At 40.5% G+C, this 22,002-nt stretch overlaps 1 protein-coding gene across 2 annotated transcripts in view; it reads left to right on the forward strand.

Moving 5' to 3' along the window:
* The window catches only part of LOC110599469 (uncharacterized), a 92,634-nt gene that overhangs the window by 58,961 nt on the left and 11,671 nt on the right, over positions 1 to 22,002 (forward strand). The window lies entirely within an intron of this gene.

A 22,002-nucleotide genomic window follows, 5' to 3' on the forward strand; every position in this document is an offset into this window, starting at 1 on the left:
GATTCTTCAGCTCCCCCCCCCCACCGCCCTGGCCATCTTTCTTTTCCTTTTTTCTCTCTTGTTCTCACATAGGAGAGAAAACATACAACCCTTGACTTCCTGAGTTTGGCTTGTTGTGCTTAACATATAATGTGCTCAAGTTGAAGATGTGGTCCCTATGGCAGTGTGGGCAGGGACTCAAAAATAGCATGTCTTCCAATCATCTTAATAGAGTAATAATAATAATGATAATAGAGTAGGGAAGAAGAAACACCTGAGGAATAGTAGCTGTATAAAACACAAGATGGTTAGAGTCAGTATCTCTAGACAAGTTTTACCAGTCTTTCTTTCTTGTAAACCTGAACTGGAGAAAGTGAGTTGGGTTTTTTTTTTCCAGATAAACTTATGATATTCTCTTAAAGTAGGGAAAGGAACCTTATAATAGTCCCACCCTCCAAAGCTCTTTAAAGAAAAGACTCTCACAAGAAGAAGAGAAAAAGAGAGGGGGTTGGGGAGGAAGGTATAGAGGGAGACACACACACATACACACACACACACACACACACACACACACACACAGGCCCCCCAGATGCTTGGACTGACTGCAGTGCATCTGCCCAGAGGGATGAGGTAGAGACATGCTAAAGAGGAGTGGGCATGGGGTTATGGGATCATGCCTTTAAACACACAGTGACTTTGCCTCTGGAGAAATGTACTCCATTCAGTGTACCAGGCTTTTGTGACCTATCTTAATATCTTTCCATATTTATGAGGAGAAGCAAGGAGTACAGGTGAGCAGAGAGAAAGGTAGACAGGTCGGTATAGGTAGAGAGAGCCAAGAATTTTCTTCTTTGCCTTGAGGACAAAAGAAAAAATGTGAGCTGCCAGTGTCTCTTTGCTGATGGGTTGCACGCCTAGGACCAGTGTCCAAATATTTTTTATTTCAATGTTGATCAATTCAACTTAGTAGAATTCAATTCAGTAATCACTCATTAACACCCTACTCTGGTTAAGGCAGAGTTCTAGATGAGAATATGAGTGGACAATCTTAAACATCAAAGAGCTTATGATTGGATGTCAAACATGATAGGAGAAGTGAAGCTACAGTTATAAGAGCAGCCAAGTCTTCAACCCTGGCTGCACATGAGAATCATCTGGGAAGCTTTAGTAATAAACTGACCCTACCACCAGGGGTGCAAATTTAATTAGTCTGGAATGAGATCCAGGAATTCGTGTTTTTATAATCTTTTCAGATAATTGTAATGGGACTTTAGGGTTGAGAATCACTGCATTAGGGGAGCAAAGAGGAACAGAGTGTTAAGGGCTATGGGGTAGACAGGGAGAAAGGAGAGTTCAAGGCTTTATTCAGTGTGCTTTGAAGAATGGCTTGGATTCCCACACATGTGGAGTATGGAACGGAAATCATAGGACGTGCACAGAGAAGAGCTGGCCTGGGCCGTGTGGTCCCCAAAGCACTTGGAGAGTGATGAGAAATAGGCAGAGTAGAGTAGAGACCACGTGGTCCTTGAGCACAGTAAGTACAAACAGAGCAGAGGAAGAATACAGGTCTTCTCCTAGGTGACATCAGAAGCAGGGCCAAGGATCACAACAGCAGCGCTGGGACAGGACGAGGCAGTCAAGCTAGAGACACTTCAGCAGTTGGCCAAATCCAAGTGACCCAGGGCAGACATAGACTGGAAGCAGAGAAAACTTGCCAGTTATATTGGTTTGGAGGAAAGGAAGTTCTTTGATTCCTTTGAGAATATAGTGAAGAGGGAATTGTTTGTCCTCTCTGAACCATCATTTTAAATATAACAAAGTGGAGACCAGAGATTAACTAATTTTTCCAGGTGACAGGGATGGGAATTTTGTCAGCACTTTCTCCACTTAATTTTATTCTCCCTGGGACCCCCATTCTGAGTATGCACTACCTCTCCCCATAATGCATAGCCTTGTGTTTTGCAGCCATTTACTTTTGTACTTGCACACATAGGCTCTGTTTCACTTATTAGATTATGGGTTTCTTGAAGGGTCATGTCACATTTGAATAAAATAAAACTCATGTGGGACTGTGAGCTATATATTATGACAGTTTATTTAACAGGCACTTAAAGGATGACTGCCATGTACCACCTACTTGAAACGGAGTGAGGAAAAGATAGAGTCCCTGTCCTCAAGGAGTTCACAGTGTATTGTAAAACCTTTCATGGAAGAGAGTTTACTGAGCCTGCGTCCTCTCTTATCTTGCTCTGTTGGCATGATTATTCCTTACCTAGTTAGTTTAGTTCAAACTATAATCTAGGTATCTAATCTCTCTTTCCCCTGGTTTCAGGGATGAATTGTGTTCTACAGTGTTGATAGGATTCATCAGGATTAGCCCTCGGGAATGTGATTTGTAAATAGAATAGAAAACAATAGACTGTTGCATGGAAAGACAATTTTTGATGCTGACAGATGGGTTTTAAACAGTAGACATAGAGCCAGGAAGTTGGGCTGCAGGTGAGCAAGAATGTGAGCCCTACCATGAACAGTGGGCAGGCACTGAGCCTGGTCCAGATCACTAAGGCTGCAAAATATTAAAATGAGACCCACCGCTTCAGATATATGACCATTCAAGTTAGTGAGAAGTAATCACAAGTGAAATAAATTTCAGGTTTAAAACGAGTGCATTTCTAAATTCACTCACTGAACCACAGTCAATTTGAAAAGCCAAAGTCTTTGCAGTGTCTCTGTCCTTGGTGCTGAAACAAACCTGAGAGTGTTAGGGCCCCTGCCCTTGAAGTGCTATTAACTCCTGAGATCTTGCAGTGCATGGAGACAGGGGTGGGGCATAGCTCTCCTGCCCATTTTCATGGGGGAAGGGAATGACTCTGATCAATACTAAAATACTGGTTGTGTGCCTCATTGACATAGGTGACTGAGAGCAGCTTGTGAAGTCAGCCTCAGCAATTCCATGCTCCTTCTTATTTCTGACATAGGATGTACATATTTCAAGAATTGTTCTTCTCACATAGCAATGAAACTATAATTATCAGTCCTGACTTTAAAGTTATGCTCTGTTCTCTCTTCCTTGCACGTTTGCAGTTAACATGCTGCTTTGACTGTGATTTACATATGAAGGAGTTATGTTGAGGGGTTTATGGATCTTTTCTCCCACATAATAAGTCCTATTAGAGTTTATTCATCTTATATAAATACCCAGCACAATATTGGCACGTGGTGGATTGGATGTTCAATAAATTCTTTAGAAATAAAAACAAACAGTCAACACTTGATTATATGTGAAAAGGATCTAGAGAAAAGACCATGAACTGGAGAGGATTCCATTTTTTCTCCACACTGTCTCCTCTCAGTAAACAATGTCATGGTTTTATGAAAGTACATGACATCAAAACTTTACCAAACGCTCAACTCATCACTGTCCTAGTTTCAGACTGGGGGTGGGAGGTGGGATGAAAAGCCAAAGCCCAAGAAAGCTAGCTAGTGGGTCCATAATCATGAGGCTAATATTTCACATTTTGTGCTTGCCTTTGAATTCCTCTGAAGTGTCACTGTGTCCAACTCTGTTTGATCACTACTACAGGAGTTGAGGCAGATAGAGCAAGTAGTAGAATATCTACAAATATATGACAAGACCGAGGCCCAGAGATAATAAATGTCTTGGACAACAAAGCAATATAAGTTATAGCTGGTCTTGAAGACAGTCGAGGCCCCAGAATCCTAGCTGTTCCACTGGGATCTGTGGAGGGTTGAAGACCTTTTGGGAAACTGTTTCCTCCAAGTTACAGACAAGTTCTTCTATTCATGGGTTCTAACAAAAACAGCTGAATTATCTGTGTGCCTTTATTATATTTGGCTGGCTTAATTTATTCTCGATAATTCTAGATCCCTGCCTTAAGACCCGACCATTTTAAGTTTTGTTATTTGCCTTGGTCTTCTTAAATTCCAAGCCAACTGCTGTGAGCTCTTTCAATTCTGCCCCCAAACAAAACAAACAAAAAATGATAACAACAAAAGCCAATCTAGTGTATTGGGTACTTAAGATTCATGTATTAATACAATTATTTAATAATATTTTCCCTTTTAGGTGTGCTTAATTTTGGGGGGAGAAGATAGGAGGGGGACCCCAAAATGACTAAGTCCTAAGCAGACTTACAATATTGTTGGGAGACATGCTATAAAGCTGTGGAATGTTGAGTCATGATTAGAATAGTTTAAGGCAAGAATAGAAGCTCTATCACAAGGTGGCATTTGATTGATTGCCAAATAAGTGTTGCAGACAAAAATGCCATGGTTTTGAGATATTGTATATTGATTTCAGGAGATTGAGCTGGACTGGGTATAGCTCGAGGGTTATATTGAAATAGGGAAAGCACTGACGAACATTTCCATCAAAATGCAATGAGGGCAATCCCCTTGACAGACAGGCTTTGGGGAAAAGAGGAAGGAAGAGAGAAAGGCAGTAGTTTATCTTGAATCCCATGAAGTAACAGGAATATTTTTTTTGATTATGAAACAAAAGTAATACTGCAATGTTATTTTCTCAAACATGAAGTAAAAAAAAAATCAGAGATATGGATATTTATTTATTTGAAAAGTCTTACTGAGCCAGGCACAGAAAGACAAACACTATATGTTCTCCCTCATGTGTAGAAGCAAAAAATCTTGTTCTCATAGAAGTAGAGAGTAGAACAGTGGTTATCGGGGGCTGGGAAGTTGAGGGAGCTGAGTGGAGAAGTGTCAGTGAATAGGTAAAAAATACAGCTAGGTAGAAGAACTAAGTTATAGCGTTACACAGGACAGCAGGGTAACTATAGTTAACAATAATCTAGTATATATTTCAAAATAGCTAGAAGAAAGGATTTTGAATATTCCCAATGCAAAGAAATGATAAATGTTTAAGGATATGCTAATTTATCCTGATTTGAACATTCGTTGGACGATCACACAGCACCCTATGAATATGTACAATTATTATGTGTCAATTAAAATTATTTTTAAAAATGAAGAGTAAGTTTAGACACACAAAGGGACATCGGGTATCCTCACATATAAAAGAAAGAGCTTGTGAGGGCATAAGGAGGAGGTAGCTATCTACAAACCAAGGACAGAGGTTTCAGGAGAAACCAGCATGCCCACACACCTTGATCTTGGACTTCTGGGCTACAGAATGTAAAAAATAAACAAATAAATAAATTTCTATTGTTTAATTGAAAAGAATTCTTATTGAGTTTGCTTTGGTCTCTTATTCAGGGACAGGGAAACAATGGAAACCCCGAGAGCCATGGCTCTTGGACCTTACACACTAGAAACAGGGATGTGAAAATCACTCTAGGAGGCAAGAGGAGAGTGCCTGCTCAGTTGTCTCGAGGGTTAGCAAAGGATGCCTAGAGGAAGTGACATTTTAACCAACATCTAAAGTTCAGGCAGGAAATTCTTAATTGAAAGGGCTTGGAAGTGTTGGGAGGTCATTCCAAGCAGAGAGAAGAGCATGCATGGTAGCTCAAAAGTGTGAGAGTACTTGGCTTATTTTGCAAGAGAAGTTTAATTTTGTTGTGTTTGAAGCAGGAAGTCATAAATAAGCTGAGGCTGGAAAAATGATCAGGGGCCAGATTATGCTGAGCGTTGGGCTTTGAACATAAAAGCAGGGACCAGAGAAGAGAGGAGGAATGTATTTCTTGAAGGGATTTATCCAGGGAAATGGCATGAGGTTTCATTTACAAAAGGTCTCTACGGGGAGTATACTAAAAGAAGCAGGTGGTCTAATTGAGAGGCTCTTACAGTCATTCCCGTAAGAGATGATGGTGCTGAGCCAGAGCAGTGGCCAGGGGAATGGAGAGAAGCAGGTGGGTTTGACACCTTCAAGTCAGACTCTGGAAGATTGATGGATGGATTGGATACAGAGGGTGAGGGAGAGAGAAGGTGAGGATGCGCCCACATTTCTGGCTCTTACTGTGCTGCGATTGCATTCTGCCTGCTGCTGACTCATTGAACGAGTGAATCTGAGCATGGACTCTTTACATGGTCCGTCCGGCTGAGCCATCTATGAACAATGCCCCCTTCCCACCTCTAGTCCTCACTGCCGCTCTCATCTCTGCTATGTCCCACTCCTCTCATAAATTCCAGGAAGACTCAGATTGGGGGGTAAAAGGTGGTAGAGGGTAAGAATGCCTGAAAGATTCAAGATGGCCAGGTGGTTCAACTCACCATTTTGTTCTTAAAGGACACTCTCCCTGCTCTCTTTGCTCTGAGCCACAGGATGATTTCCTTTGTCTGGTTTGGTATGCTGCTCCTAGTGTCCAAACAATGGGGCTTGGAGAAATAAGCAATTCTCTGCACTGTGGCTGGCAAGGAGGACCTGACCTTCATTATTTCACAGCTAAGAAAACATGATCTCCTCCCTTTCTGAGAGGCTATAGGTTCTTTCCCTAGTATATAACAAGGGGGGGGGACCAAGAAAGGTGAGAACTGACTCTGGACAGGGGGACCGACCCCCCTCTTCCAGTTCTTTGTCTGAAAATCTGTCAGAGGTAAAATATCCCAGCCGAACTGTCATCTGCTAATGGAGATGTGTAGGTGAGAGAGGAGCCTGGGAAGGCAGGGAGAGTGGTGTCTGACAGATGGCTCAGCTTTCAGCAGACAGGGAGGGCACCTGGACCAGGCTCAGGAGCCAGGGAAGCCATGGAGGTAATTAAGCAATGCCCAGCTCAGGGTTTTGGTAGGGAAGGACGGAGTAAGCTTTGGGAGGCATACTTTCCGATAGCACCTTCAAGCTGCTCAATTATTTCAGAGAAAGCCTATTTGGTTTCTCTGACCTTTCCCTTTCTGCATTAGAAGCCAGAGGATGTAACTTTCAGTCTGCAGTGGAAATGGCAATGCTCCTGGAGACATCAATTTTGTGTGTCTCCGAGATCGACTCGCTTCCATTCCAAGGGAGCTTTTCCCACACGCTGGGGTGGGGTGTGACAGAAGTGCAGCAGGGGCCCTTGTTTCTATCAGCTTTTCAAAACATTCCTGAGAAGTTTGATCTTGCTTGGCAGGAGCTTCTTGCCGGCTGTGCTGGTAAAATAACGAGGACTCCCCATTTGTGAGCTGTTTTTCATCTTAGTGGCTCTTTCTGAAGCATTGCATCATTAGCCAGGCTGGAAATGGTTTTCAAAGATTTCTTTGCTCAAACAGGCAATGCAGGGCTGGAGAGGATGCTGTAGGTATAGTGCTTGGGGGCTTTGTGTCCCTGGGGAGTCTCAAGATCTCCCTGGGCTCAGAATAACCCTCCTCGGGGCTATACTGCTTCCACAATTGGTAAGGAGTTGGGTAGAGGTCATCAGGGTCTCCTGGGAATGATGGGGTAAGAAGGGCATATCAAGTCGGGTACAATTGCACACACCTGTACTCCCAGAGACTCGGGAAGCTGAGACAGGAGGATTGCAAGTTCAATGCCAGCCTCAGCAACTTAGTGAGGCCCTCCGAAACTTAATGAAGCCCTGTCTCAAAGTTAAAAATAAAAAGGGGCTGGGGATGTAGCTTAGTGATAAAGTATCCCTGGGTTCAATCCTCAGTATCCAAATAAATAAATAAACAAACAAACAAACAAACAAATAAATAAATAAATAAAAGACATTTTACTGCAAATGAGACTGAGGAATAATAACAAAAATCCTTCTTGCTGAACGCAGTGGCCCACACCTGTAATCCCAGTGGCTCGGCAGGCTGAAGTGGGAGGACCGATAGTTCAAAGCCACTTAGTGAGACCCTCTCTCTAAAACACAACAAAGGGCTGGGAATGTAGTTCAGTGGTTAGGCACCCCTGAGTACTCCATCTGTGGAAAAAAAAAAAAAAGTCAAAATTCTTTCCTTTTTCTTTTGGGTACCAGAGAGTGAACCCAGGGGTGCTTAACCAGTGAGCCACATCCCCAACCCATTTTAATTTTTTTAAATTTATTTTTTAATTCTTTCTTTTTTTTATATACCTCTATTTTATTTATTTATATGTGGTGCTGAGCATCGAACCCAGGTCCTCACACATGCTAGGAGAGTGCTCTACTGCTGAGCCACAACCCCAGCCCCTATTTTATTTTTAAATTTGAGACAGGTTCTCACTAAATTACTTAGGGCCTTTCTAAGTTGCGGAGGCTGGCCTTGAACTTGGGATCCTCCTGCCTCAACCTACTAAGTTGCTGGGATGACAGGTGTGTGCCACCACTCCTGGGTCTTCTCCACTTTTGGGGCATGATGTGGGCTGGAGAACTTCATGAAGTCTAATCTATGACCCCCAATTTCACCTTTTGTCTCATCAAAAACTATCAGCCGTCAAGCCTAGGTTTGTGTGAGGAGAAACCTGCAAAGTAGATAAGTGAGTCCAGATGCTTTAATCACAGAGATTTCCAAACCTCAGTGCTGATATTCTCAAGTTTAGCTTTATACCCCAATCATCGGGAAGATTTTTTTTAAAGTGCATCTCAGAGCTGGCTTCAGAGTCCCTAAATCTGATTCTCCTGGTTGGGAACAGACCACCTGCATTTTTAACAAGCCTCTTGAGGGCATGAAATATACATTGAAGTTTGTCAACCATTGTGTTTGAACAGCTGTTCCTGAGCATTCTGCATTCCTTGGCTTAAGAGAGGCTGGGGGGACGAGGGGAGGCTCAAAATCAAAACAAAGGCCACTGCCAGGCACAGCATCCAGGTCACTGCTGGAGATGCAAAGGGACCTGGCAGGCCAGCTCAGACAGCCAGAGTGCAGACTCTGATTCTGAAATGTCAGGGCTGCTCAGGAAGCCTCTCTGGAGAGCTGTCTGCTCCCAAAGAATGAGATAATAATTGCATTGAAAATTCTGGAGAAGCAGAAGGCTTGTAGAACACATTGGAAATTTTAATCACTTTCTCAGAATGGCTTTGATTAACATTTCTTCTAGCCCTTCCTCGATGATGTGTCCTACCCCCCCCCCCCTCATCGGAGCTGACAGGTAATTAGTGCTCTGGCTAGGGAGGGAGGTGCAGGATGCTCAGATTAAATAAGATAATGCATGTGAAGACACTGTACAGACTGTAAAGCTACAGATGAAGGGACTGTTCCTAAACCCACAAGGTTTATATTCTTATCACATAAGACCACTCAGAGATCTGGGCACAGCAGGTCATCTCACACCATTGATTGTACTGTCTTTCTTATGTCCCAATTGCCCTTCTGTGCTTTCTCTGTCCACAAACTCCACTCATTTCTCAAAGTTGAGCTCAAATGAACTGCCTAGAGTTGGCCTTTTTTTTTTCTGACAAAATGAAGCCCTCTGTGCTTTCCATTATTAAGTCCTCTTGAAAAAGGCAGCACAGGCTACAGCAGGTAGTAGCTGCTTGATAAATATGCCCTTTCTCTTGCTCACTATTTCTGTATTTGCGTATCTGTCTCCTTCAGTATCAGAAATGAGCTTATTCTTCTTGGTATGCATGATGTCTCCACAAAACCGGAGTAACACGTGATCCGTAAGTGTTGAATGAAAACAACAAACATCAGTTAGAGAAGGTGACCTGGAAGATGAGAGGTGGAAAGAAATGAATTGTTCTGCTTAACCAGGGTCCTTCCTGATTGCCAGATTTGTCTGAGTTGATCTAAGCTCTATATAGAAAGACCTTTCCTAATTTCAATCCATAAGCCACCAAGAAAACTCACCAACATATCTAGATTCTAACGTTGTACAATTGTGATTGCATAGGCTGGTGCTTTATCTCATATTTGCTTATAGTTCAGGAGAATTCATGAAAGTCCTCTTTGTGCCTCAGTTTTTCCATCTGTAGTGTGGGGCAGAGCAAATCATAACCGCAGTGAGTAATCCTACCTTCCCTCCTCTCTGATACATCTTTAGAAGAAGACAGATGTCACTGGGGGTGGGTGTGTATAACTCTTTAAAAACAGAGCCATGTGTCACATGCAGTGGGAAGCATCAGGGCAGGGCTTGAGATGGAAAAAAAAATCACGATTGCTTTTATTCTTCCTATCTTTCTCTGATGCTGCATTTCACATAACTTATTTTCACCTACAAATAAGAAGAGAGAACAGCATCCATGGCACTGTTAGTATATCACCAGGGATATTCTATCTAAAGTGAGACCCTTGGACCAACCACACCAGCATCACCAACGAACTTCTTTAAATGCAGAATCTCGGGCCCCACCCTGGGTATACTGACTCAGTCTGTGACTTAAGATCCACAGGTGATTCATAGGCATATTAAAATTTGAGAAGCACAGGCATAGAATCATCTTAAAAAGAGAAGCCGGGAAGAATAGATACAAAAGGTGTTAACAGTACTCACCGAGATATTGTGAAACGGGATGAATTTTTCTCATGAAAACAACTAGAAAATTGCTGTGGCGAGGTGGTAGAAGAAGAAAGGGCTTTTATGTAGCTGCAGACTCACTCAGAGAGTTGACAGAGGTGAGGAAAACATCAAATGTGCGAGCTCAGATCAAAGAAGTGCACCCACTTTAGCATGAAGACAGACTCGCCTAAATAGAATTTGTGGGAGGACTTACAGCTCTCCTTGTCCTGCCCTGTCAGACCTCCCATGGTCAGCTTTCCTGGCTGCCCAATCGTTCACCCACCCTAGCAAGACATCCATAACTTTGCTCTGGGGGCTGTCACAGTAGTGGTGGGGTGTCAGTGCATTCTAGTTGTGTTTTCTAATGGATCCCTTTTGTTTTCATTTCATTGAAGTCTCAGACTGGACGCCCTGCTCCCCACCACCACCAAGAGTCAAGACTGGGTTTGAAACTGTGGGATATGCAGTGCACTCTCTCATGTGTCTATGTGCACGTGCACGCACATGTGTATGTGCACACATGTGTGTACATTGTTAGTTGAGATATAATTTATGACAATATGCACTTGTTAGCTCGTAGTTTGCGAGGTTTGAGGGCAAGTTACATGCAGTGGTTGAGTTCTGGTGAGGACCTCATGGTTGAATGGTGGAGAGCAACAGCAGGAGCATATTGGAAAAGCCATCACATTTCAAGCCAGGAGACAGTCAGCTTGGTGGGACCCAACTCAGGCTTTTATAGCAACATTCTTTGGAGGACTATCAAGGAGACCCTGAGAACTATCTTCTAAGGGCAAATCCCAAGGTAAGGACCTCCCACTAGCTCCATCTCCTAAAGGTGCCACCACCTTCCAATAGTGCCACCCTGCACACCAAGACTTCAATCACAATGGACTCTTAGGGGACACCCAAATCACACCTAACATGTAACAAATAAAACAGATCTTAAGGGCTCAGTTTGATGAGTTTTACTTATTTGAGGCCTTGGCTGCATCTCCAGCCTGCAATTGTGAACACACATCTGTGTATACATCAAACAAAACATGTTTTTATTACTCCAGAGAATTTTTATTGTCCCTTTCCAATCAACCCCCTATCTTCCTATCCATCCAGAGGCAATTCCCTGGTTAGTTGTGCTTGTTCTTGGACTTCATAAGTTAATTGTGCTATATAACCACGGAGTGTGCATTCTACTGTGCCTCATTACTCCTTCTGTTTACCATCATATTGAGATCCATCTGTATTTTTCTACATGTCAGAAGTACACTTCTTTTTCTCATTTCTCAGTAGTGGCTCATTTTATGAAGATATTTCAATTTGTTTATTCATTCATTGGTCAATGGTTACTGTTCTGATTATAAACTTCTGTAAACATTCTTAGAAAATTCATTTGTTGACATTTTGACATTTTGTGTTTTATTGGTTGGAGATAAACATCTATGAGTATAATTTCTGGGTCATGGGATAGATGTGTTTAAGGGCAATCCAGCAGTTATCTAAAGTTGATAACAGCAGCACTGCATAAGAGTTCTAGTTGCCCTGTGTCCTCAACCCAACTGTTGGTGTTATCAGCCTTCTTGATTTTTTTTTTAGCCATTCTGGTAGGTATATCATTGTGATTTTAATCTACAATTTCCTGATGACTCAGAATGGGGAGCTCTTTTCTTGTGCTTCTTTTATAAAGTGTCTGCTTGAATTCTTTGCCTCTTTTAAAAACTGTATTCTTTTCTTGTTGATTTGTAGGTGTATTAGTTTTTTTTTTTTTCTTTACTCGTGTGGGGCACACTGAAACCAGATGAGCTCCGAAACTGGAGCAGTAGAAATTTGTCAAATAACTTAGATATAAGTCTTGTTGGATATATGTATTGCAAATATTTTTTTCCAGCCTGTGGATTTTCTATTCATTTTTTAAATAGTGATTTTTTGATGAGCAGAAAAGTGTAATATTTATAAAGTACAATGATTTTTAAAAAAATATTTATAAAGTACAATGTATCATTTTTTTCCTTATTAACTAACATGTTTTGTATCCAAAGACATCTTGACATCCTCAAAGTGGCAAGTATATTTTCTCATGTTTTCTTCTTAAAATATTATCATTCTAGCTTTTCCATTTAAGTCTATGATTCATATCAAATTAATTTTTGAATAAGATATGAAATAATGATTGACATTTATTTTGCTCCATATAGATAATACTGTTCCAGACCATTTTTCTGGATTGATTTGTCTATTCTTGTTCCAATTACACACAATTTTAAATCTTATTGCCTTATTTTATCATATCTTTTTGAAATCAAGTAGTATCTTTTGCCTTTCTTCAGCTTTTTAAAGATTATTTAACTATTATAAATCTATTATATTGCCTTTCTATTATAGCTTGTCTTGTTTCTTTTTTAAAAAAACTATGGCATTTTTGGTTAATTTTTCATGGAATCGATATGCTAATTTGGAAGAATGGAAATCTTAACAATCTCGAGCCTGCAATTCATGGGCATGATATGTATCTCCGTTTATTCAAATCTCTTTTAATTTCTCTTTGCAATATTTTGTAGTTTTCAGCATAGGCATCTTTGAGGCTTCCACTAAACTTCTATCTATTCAATCTTTTTTGATGTTATTATAAATGATGCCTTAAACTTTTATTCTGTAGGGACTGAGATGTAGCTCAGTGATAGAAAACTTGCCCAGCATGTGCAAGGCCAGAATTTAATCCCCAGCACTGAAAAAAAAGTAAAAATGAGTAAATTTTATTTTTCAGTTGTTTATGACTACTACATAGAAATCCAATTAATTTTTGCATATTAAACTTGATACATATGTTAGTGTCTAGGGGTTCATTGTTTCTGTTCAGCAAAGAATTGAAAAACAGGACACAGAGATAGGAAGCAAGCAGATGGTTTATTGCAAAAGTGATAGAGACAGAATTCTCTAAAGAGAAGGGGCCCCAGAGCTGGGGATCTGCTGGGGGAGTTTTGGCTTGTTCTTATTAGAGTCTCTGGAATTTCCTCCTTTCCTTATCTCCTCCTCTGTCCACGCTCTCCTCACTATTACTGATTGGTACTCCCTGGGTCCACACATCTGCTTTAGTTTTTCTCCTGGATCCCCCACTTAGGGGCACAGGTATGAAAGTGTCTGTCTGATTGGGTCCCCGCTTGTGTTCAAGAGCACTTTGATCAAGCAGGAAGCCCACCTCATCAGAAGACCCTGTCTGTGCACCTTTGTTCTGGCCCTGCCCCCAACCTCACCTCTTACCATCTTCCCCTGGCTGCCTACATCCTTCTACATCTCCCTCAGTCTCTCCACCACAGCGGTTCTCTTCCTCCAGGGAAAACATCTCAAGGAAACCAGATGGACATTGCTTGGCCTTTTCCGACACAATTTGGAAGTAAAGCAGTGTCACATCTACCAAGTTCTCTTGGTCCCAAGTGAGTCACCAAGGCCTGCCCAGATTAGGGGAAAGGAACATAGGCTTTACAATTGGTCTAGTTAGGATTTATCCATTCATTAATATTTTTAGATAATCAATTAAAAATGTTTTTTAGCTGTCAATGGACTTTTATTTTATTTTTATGTGGTGCTGAGAATCAAACCCAGTGCCTCACCCATGCTAGGCAAGTGCTCTACCACTGAGCTATAACCCCAACCCATAGTTAATCAAGTTTTGCATTAATTTTATCTGTTGTTTTTCCAATTTAAAAAATTTTTATTTGTGTTATTTTCTTCTGCTTACTTTGAATTTAATTTGTTCTTTCACTTTAGCTTAGTAAGAAGTAAGCTTGAATAATTGATTTTATGCCTCTCTCTTTTTAAAATGAAGACATTTAAACTAAAAATTTCCAAAGTGTTACAGATTTGTATTTCTTGTCTGTTTGTTACACAGTCTTTACTTTAGGACCATACAGCAAACCAGCTCTAGGGTCCCAGAAGGCATAAGAATTTGGCCTAATTACACTGCTCCTTCTTCTAGGTGTACTGGTTAAGAGCAAAGACCTGAATCTAGACTGTCTGGGTTTAATCCTACTTCTCCACTCATCAGCTATGTGATCCTAGGAAAGTAGTTAGCCCCTCTATGCCTCTATTTCCTCTCAAACCATAGATTAGCAGAGTATTGACAGATTGAAATCAAATTAAGTGAAATCACACATAAAGTGGAGAGGTCATGATGATATCTACCTCAAAGGTTGTTAGGAGTTAAATAAGTTAGGATTTGTAAAGTGCTCTGAATAGAATTTTAAGAAGATATTTCATAGTATTCTTGCTATTATACAAGGATGGCAAAAGTAGGCTTGTTCAGTCATTCAGATGATTATTGTATGAGTCAAGCATCTGGGCTGGACTTATCATCTAAAAGTGATAAGTCCAGCCCAGATGCTTGATAAGTGTCTTATCATCCTAAGTCATACTAAGGCTCATCATTTGCTATCAGAATTTTAGAATAACAACACTTAATATATTCTAAATAATTTATGATTTCTATCATTCATTCTTTCTTGAACACTGGGGATTGAATCCGCTGAGCTATATCCCCAGTCATTTTTATTTTGAGACAAGTTCTCACTAAGTTGCTTAGGGCCTTGTTAAGTTGCTGAGACTGGCCTCAAACTTGCAATTCTCGTGCCTCAGCTACCTGAGTTGCTGGGGCTACAGGCAGGCACCACCACACCCAACTACAATTACTTTCTTAGTTCCTAAAACTGTGCAATATTGAGTGCCTACTAAGTTTCAAGTACTGGTTAAGTCCATTGTATGTAGAATATTATCTTCCAAAACTCCCACTTGGATGGAAACTACAGATTAGTTAGCTATCACTATCCTTGCCTCTGGGTCTCCTTAAAGTCAGTGCTGCTCCCTCCACCCTTATTCTAGCTTCTTGGAAAGATTAATTGGGTCAGTCTCCCAACTGATGCCACTGGAAATATGGCAACTTCTCATCTTTCATTGTCTGTAACGGATTGAAGAGGTAGTTTCAAACCAGGGCAGATAAAAGAATATTCGAGTCAGAAGCAGAGACTTTGTAAACAGACAGCTCTGAGTTGGAGTCCCTATTCTACCCTTTCCTAGCTATATGACCTTGAGCAAGTTCTTCAACATGTACTCAACCCTTCTTTCATTCATTCCACAGATATATATATAAATGTCTGTGTCGTTTCAGGCTCTGTTCTGGGCTTTGAGGAGACAACAAGTAACAAAAGAGACAATAAACTCTGTGTGAACCTTGCATCTGGTGGCTTTGACTTCTTTGTAGAATTGTTCTGAGTGTAGCTGAAGCAATGCAAGAAAAGTGCTCAGCATAGTTCCTGCCAACAAATTTGAAAAGTAATAATATCAGGGAAAATGAAAGCACCCTCCTGAATTACTTTTCAGTCTTCCTTTGGTTGATGTAATAGTGTAGAAGAATTGCCTGCTAGAATAGCTGTGATTTCTAAAATATCTGGTCCAAAGCTTGCTCTTCCTTTGCCTCTTTTCTAAAGATAGCTGCCTGACCAAATGATGAAAAACACAGCCAAGATTACTTATCATCGTGATTAGAAATATTTACAATAATCTGTAAAATAAATCAAGAGGAAATTTCATTTACATTTAAACCAAGAAGCAATAGTATTGGCCATTTAAATGTCCACCCTTCATTGTTTGTCTCAGCTTTTCAGATATTAGAGACACGATTTTAGGTCAGCATTTTTTTTAAAGCTTATTCTAGATCTACATATTATTGCCCTACGTCTAACGGAACATATAATAATAATACAGGATTAAGTGGATAAAGATGATTAGTATGGAATGAATCTCTCTACAATTCTAATAGAAACTACCTTTGTCTGCAAATTAACAGTCTGTTCTGTGGGTAGACATTACTTTTATCTATTTTTGTCTTTGATCAGTTCTTAAGACCTGATTCCATTTCCTCTCACTGCATTATAATCATTTCCTTAGTCATCTGTTTCTTCTTACTAGATTACAAGCTTCTAAGGTGCAGGGATGATATCTTATATTTTTATATATTTTGTTTATATCATGATGCCAAGACTATTGGGACTTTGTTGGATTTTGATGTGTGTCTGTTAAATTGGATTGGAATGGTATTGATTTCCTCTCAAATCATAGATGAACAGATTATTAAAATCAAATCTATCTAACTGTCTTCTCTTGGGTTTGTAAAAATTTGTGAGAACATCAAAATAAAGATGGAAAACTTATTTTAAAACACTTTGAATTAAATTCAGCTAAAACCACTCAATGGCTTAAGTTTAAATATTTTCACAAACATATCATCTCATAACAAAAAAATTATCCTAGATTTCAGATAAGAAATATTACTACTAATATCAGAAGTAGGACCTGCCTAATAATGGCTACAATTCCAATAGCAAATAGTTTTAAACATCCTCTTGTTATCAACCACCTCTTTTTAGCTTATTTATTAAGCAACTTGGCATAGATATTAGATAATCGGTCACACTTTTTGATCATAATAAACAGGGAGCAAGACATTTTTTTCTATTGGAGTTCATCATTTTTGTAACTTTCAACTGGTTATAAATGTATTAAAAGATTTTAAGCTGCTGAAACTTTTGGTTAATTAAGGAAAATGAGTGAAGGAAGAATTAATAAGAAAGAATAGTTAAAATTTAATCTGTGAAATTTGGGAACTAAGAGTATGCAGTAAAGAATTGGAGATTAAGATTTACTCAGCAAATATTTATCAAGCTGCTACTATGTGCTAGCCATCATCTAGTCCTATAGATGCAGATGAGCCTGTTCTTGTGCAACTGACATTTAAGTTGAGGGAACATTCAGTCAAAGGCATCCTAACAATGTTGAACTTCAAAAGGAAGGGGTTTGGTCTCCATCTCTTAGCTTGCTGAAGCTTTTTAGCACTGTTGAGATGTGTTTAGTTCCTTCCTACTTCTGAGCTACACAGATTCAGAGAAATCAGGAGAGAAAAACATGGTCAAGCATAAAATTGGTGCTCCCAGGAATGGAACAATCTCCTTACATTTATATAAACATGAGAAGCTACTCAATAACTGTTCCCCTGAACAGAAAAGCATGTCCCAAGGTGACTTTGTATCTACACAGAGAATTGGCTGGCACTGTGCTAACATAAATAATAATAATAATGTTATAATGAAAGAAAAATAAAAATTCTCTGTTTTACCAGGCATCTCTATAACGTATCGATCACAAAAAGTTCACAGTGAAAATAAAAGCAGGTAATATAGAATGTCCATCCTTGTGCCTGGCAGGAGGCTAGAACTCAACACAGAAAGACACAGACACACACACACACACACACACACACACACACACACACACACTTCCTCAGCTACTATGAAAGTGCACTGGCTCTGCCTCTGAGGGTGGGTATAAGTCAAGCTCCTAATCATTCGGCACAGGCAGCTGGCCCCACCTCCTGCACATCTGGTATATAAAGCACGTGAATCCTCTTTAATCAACAATTCAGAACAATGGCACTTCCGACCCTCATCAGAGAATTCAAACCAGAAATCGCAGCATAGCACTTGCCAAAGGCTTGCTGGGATAGTTGATGTTTGAGAGAAACTGCCTGATGCTAAGTTACCTACAGGCATTCTTCTTCCAAGCTTTTCTTTGAATTAAGAAATCATTAGGAAACCCATCTAGATTACATTATTGCAATTCTGTATAAAATCTTCTCTTGAAGATTTTATAAAATGTGCAGCTCCTTTATCCACTTTTTGGGGACTCTATATTAAAAATATCTGCCTAATATGTGAACTGGCCTATAATAGGCTTTTAATAAATATGTGAATATTGAAAAGAATAAATGTTTGAATAGATTTACGGTTTTTCTTCTCTCAAAACCATGAGTGAAAATAATATCCTTTAGGATTTCCTTTTCATTCCTTCTCTCTCTGGGGAATTGCTCTTCATCCTTCCCATCCTTTTTTTTTTTTTTTTTTTTTTTGTCTACCCACCACACCTTGCTTTCCTTGCCATGCAGATTTCTAAGCTCTGTCCACCGGCTCCCACTCGGTTACAGTTCCTTCCACCTGCTTCTGTTTGCATTATTGTCCCCTTGCTTGCTGGACTGGGGCCACTTCAGGACATGACTGTGTCTTTTCATCTTCACAACTGCAGCACACAGCACAGGGCCTTCCCCAGAGTAGGTTAATAAATGTTTGAACATCAAGAGAATGAATAAAACAATTCACTGTCTCTTATATAAGAACCAACTGAATATTTCCTCCTTGAGTTCAGTATCAGGAAATCTTGATATTTTCAGTACATTTTTATTGCGTTCTTTCTTTATGCAAAACCTTTCATGATTCCCCCCCCCACTCACGACTTCTCTAACAGGTAAGGGACACCTACATATCTATAAACATTCATACCCCGCTCCCTTCCTCCCTCCTCCTTCCTTCCTTCCTTCCCTCCCTCAATCCCTCCCTCCCTCCCTCCCTCTTTCCTTCCTTCCTTCCTTCCTTCCTTCCTTCCTTCCTTCCTTCCTTCCTTCCTTCCTTCCTTCCTTCCTTTCCTTTGTACTGCAGATTGGACCCAGGGGTGATTTGCCCCTGAGCTACATTCCCAGCCCATTTTATTTTTGTTTTAAGATAGTATCTCACTAAGTTGCTGAGGCTGGCCTTAAACTTGTAATCCTCTTGTCTCATCCTCCCAAGTTGCTGGGATTACAGATGTGAGCCACCATGCCCAGTTTGGATTTAATGTTGTAACAGAAGCACAGAGAAGGTACTCAGGGAAGCATGGTGGGTGGAGGAGATTAATTCCAACATGAAGAAAAGGAGGTTTGTTGCTGGAATGAATAGAATTTTAGCCTACAGTCATGGGAATGGGAAGCAAATGACAGGCAAAGAGAAGAGCAATCTTCCTTTACTAGTCTATGAATTCATCCACGCCTCTATCTATCCATTCCATAAGCTTTGGTGGAGGACTCTGAGGTTTCTGGGTATATGGACTGTATTTTCACCTTTGTATCTATGAATGATTGGAATGATTCTAGTGTATGGTAACTTCTCAAGAGATGCTCATTGGAAAATCAGGTTTACGAGTATAGAAATAAACAAGACTGGAAAAGAGAGTTGAAGCCAAATCGGGAAGGATGCAGTTTGGTTTGTTGTGGGTTGTCACTGAAAGTTCCTGAGCTCAGGAGGGTGCAATCAACCTGGTTTATGGGAAGGGTGGACTGTAAAGGAAAAAAGCTGGAGTGTAGGAGAGCAGCGAGGTGATACCTGAAAGGTACACATGGAAACCAGTAAAGATGTGAATGAAGTAGTAGAAGGGGAGGGGGCGAGGCAAGGATGAGGATCTTCTAGTTTTAAGTGGACAGTTCTGCTTCCTTATCTTTAAAAATCACTTTGAAGCCAAGTGAAGAATGACACTATGCCTCCTCACTGATGAAATGAGGAAAACACACCTGACCTCAAACCATGCATGGTAGAGAGCTTGGATGGCCCACCCAAAAGAGGAATTTCCTGAACCGCTGCATCCTGGATGGTGAGGGATACAGCTTCCTTCTCGGAGAACATCAGCTGCTACTCTTAAGTCCCAATGGAAGAGATTACATCGACCTTCCCTGGGAATCCTAGTGGTGGTGAAGGAATACACACACACACACACACACACACACACACACACACACACACACGTGCACTCATACATCTTTGCATTTCCCCAAGGCAAGCATCTATAAGTTGGATTATAACCAGTCACAGAGGGCTTCCAATCAGTCCTTGGTGTCTCACTCTTAAAAAATAAATGGGAAGCAAAGAATTTGATTTTTTTTAATCTAACTTTAAAAAATTTTTTTTTATCTAAAAATATTAGAAAGGCCTATTGATGTCTTTATGACATTTCGGTACCTCAGGTAAGAAGTTCCTGATAGAAACACAGGTCAAATACAAAGGGTCAGTAGTCAGCAGAGACCCTGGAGGCTAGAAGACAGTGTTATAAAGCAATATTTCCAATCTAGGAACACACAGCTAGTCAAACCATCAAGATGTATGATGATGGGATAAACCCATCTCAGACATACAGAAATGTCCATTGTACTGGGTCTTCAGAAGTTACCAGACACTATGGTACTTCAAACAAGGAAAGAAAAAGCATGAAGTCCATGAAGACAGGATCCCAAACAAGAGAGGTGAAGGAATTCCCAGATTGGTAGTGAAGGGAACCCTAGGATCAACATCCTGCAGTTGACCTAGAGAGTAACCAGTCCATAAAGCAGGAAGATTAGTGGCACCGGAGGTAACTCCAAGAAAAAAAAATTATGATAGGAAACTGCATTTGAGCAGAAGTAAGAGAAAATGAGAAGTTTGAGCCAGTTTGTTGGCAAACAGTATACCAAGAAACCTCCAATAAAACAATAACAACAAAGGGAGGTAAGTATCAACCACATGAAAACCTGAAGTTGAACAAGGAAGCAGCCATGATAACAGCACACCACTCGGCTCAGCAAGTAACAGTGTTCACATGGTTGTCATAAGGTGAATATTGAATATTGACAAAAACAAAATTATGATGTAACTACGCAGAGAGGGTCAAAGAGGAGAAGTCACGGGAGGGGGTTCAGGGAAGTTTGATCCACTGGGAAATCACTGCATAGTTGATAGTGGAGAATCTTGAGAAAACAGCTTATTCTTTAAAATCATGAAGATTATATACTGGTGAAATAGATTTTTTTTAAAAAGTGGAAAGCTGTTTAACTTGTCTAGACCACCCTGTAAAGTGGTGAGGGTTGGGCACTGTCCAGCTCTGGAAGGCACTGTTGCATTTTCAGGGTAGAGACCCCAACTTATGATGGTTTGTTCCACTTATGTTTTTTTTTTTTTTTGGAATCTATGATGGTGTAAAATGATACTTATTCAGTAAAAACTGTGCTTTGAACTTTCAATTTTGACCTTTCTGGAGCTAGGGATGAGTGGTAGGATGTTCTCTCCAGGTTCTGGGCAGCAGCAGTGAGCTCAAGTGCCCAGTCCTGCCCCAGCTCATGAGGGCAAACCAGTGATATCAACAAATGTGCTGCAAGGCCCACGTGTTTTGGATATTTTGTTTTGTGTGTTCACATCCTTCCCTGCTTACAGAACACCTACCTGTGTGTGTCCATGAGATATTTAACACTTTAGTAGGCTTTGTGTTAGATGATTTTGCTCAACTCTAGGCTAATGCAAATGCTCTGAGCATGTTTAAGGTAGGCTGGGCTAAGCTGTGATGTTCATTATGTTAAGTGTATTAAATGCATTTTCAACTTAAGATTTCTTCAACCTGTGATGGACTTATTTGGACACCAGCATAAGTCAAGGAGCACCCATATTTGAAAAGTGCTCCTCCAGTCGAGTTTTGTACAAACCGCACAGCCTTATGCTGCAGCTCTGCCTCTTGGGAACAGCAGCAGGGTTGGGGCAGGTGGAGATGAGACAGCAACTGCTCTATATAGTTAACATTTCATCACTGTTTGCCTTTTAAAATGATGTTTTGATTTTTTTCAAAATCTAAAAAAGGGAGAAGATGGGTTTGAGACACACTTTTGAGATGGATTCATTACAATTTGGCAAACTCTGAGGGATAGGTAGGTAAAAAGAAGCCAGCCAAGAGAGCGAGAATAAGCGGTTAAACAGGGAATATAGAGGGGGGAAACCCAGAGGCAGTTAGCATCGTGGAAATCAAAAAGCGCGCAAGCTTCCAGAGGAGGCAATGGCCAACAGCGCCAC

The sequence above is a fragment of the Ictidomys tridecemlineatus genome, chromosome 11 (assembly GCF_052094955.1).
Source record: "Ictidomys tridecemlineatus isolate mIctTri1 chromosome 11, mIctTri1.hap1, whole genome shotgun sequence".
NCBI lineage: Eukaryota > Metazoa > Chordata > Mammalia > Rodentia > Sciuridae > Ictidomys > Ictidomys tridecemlineatus.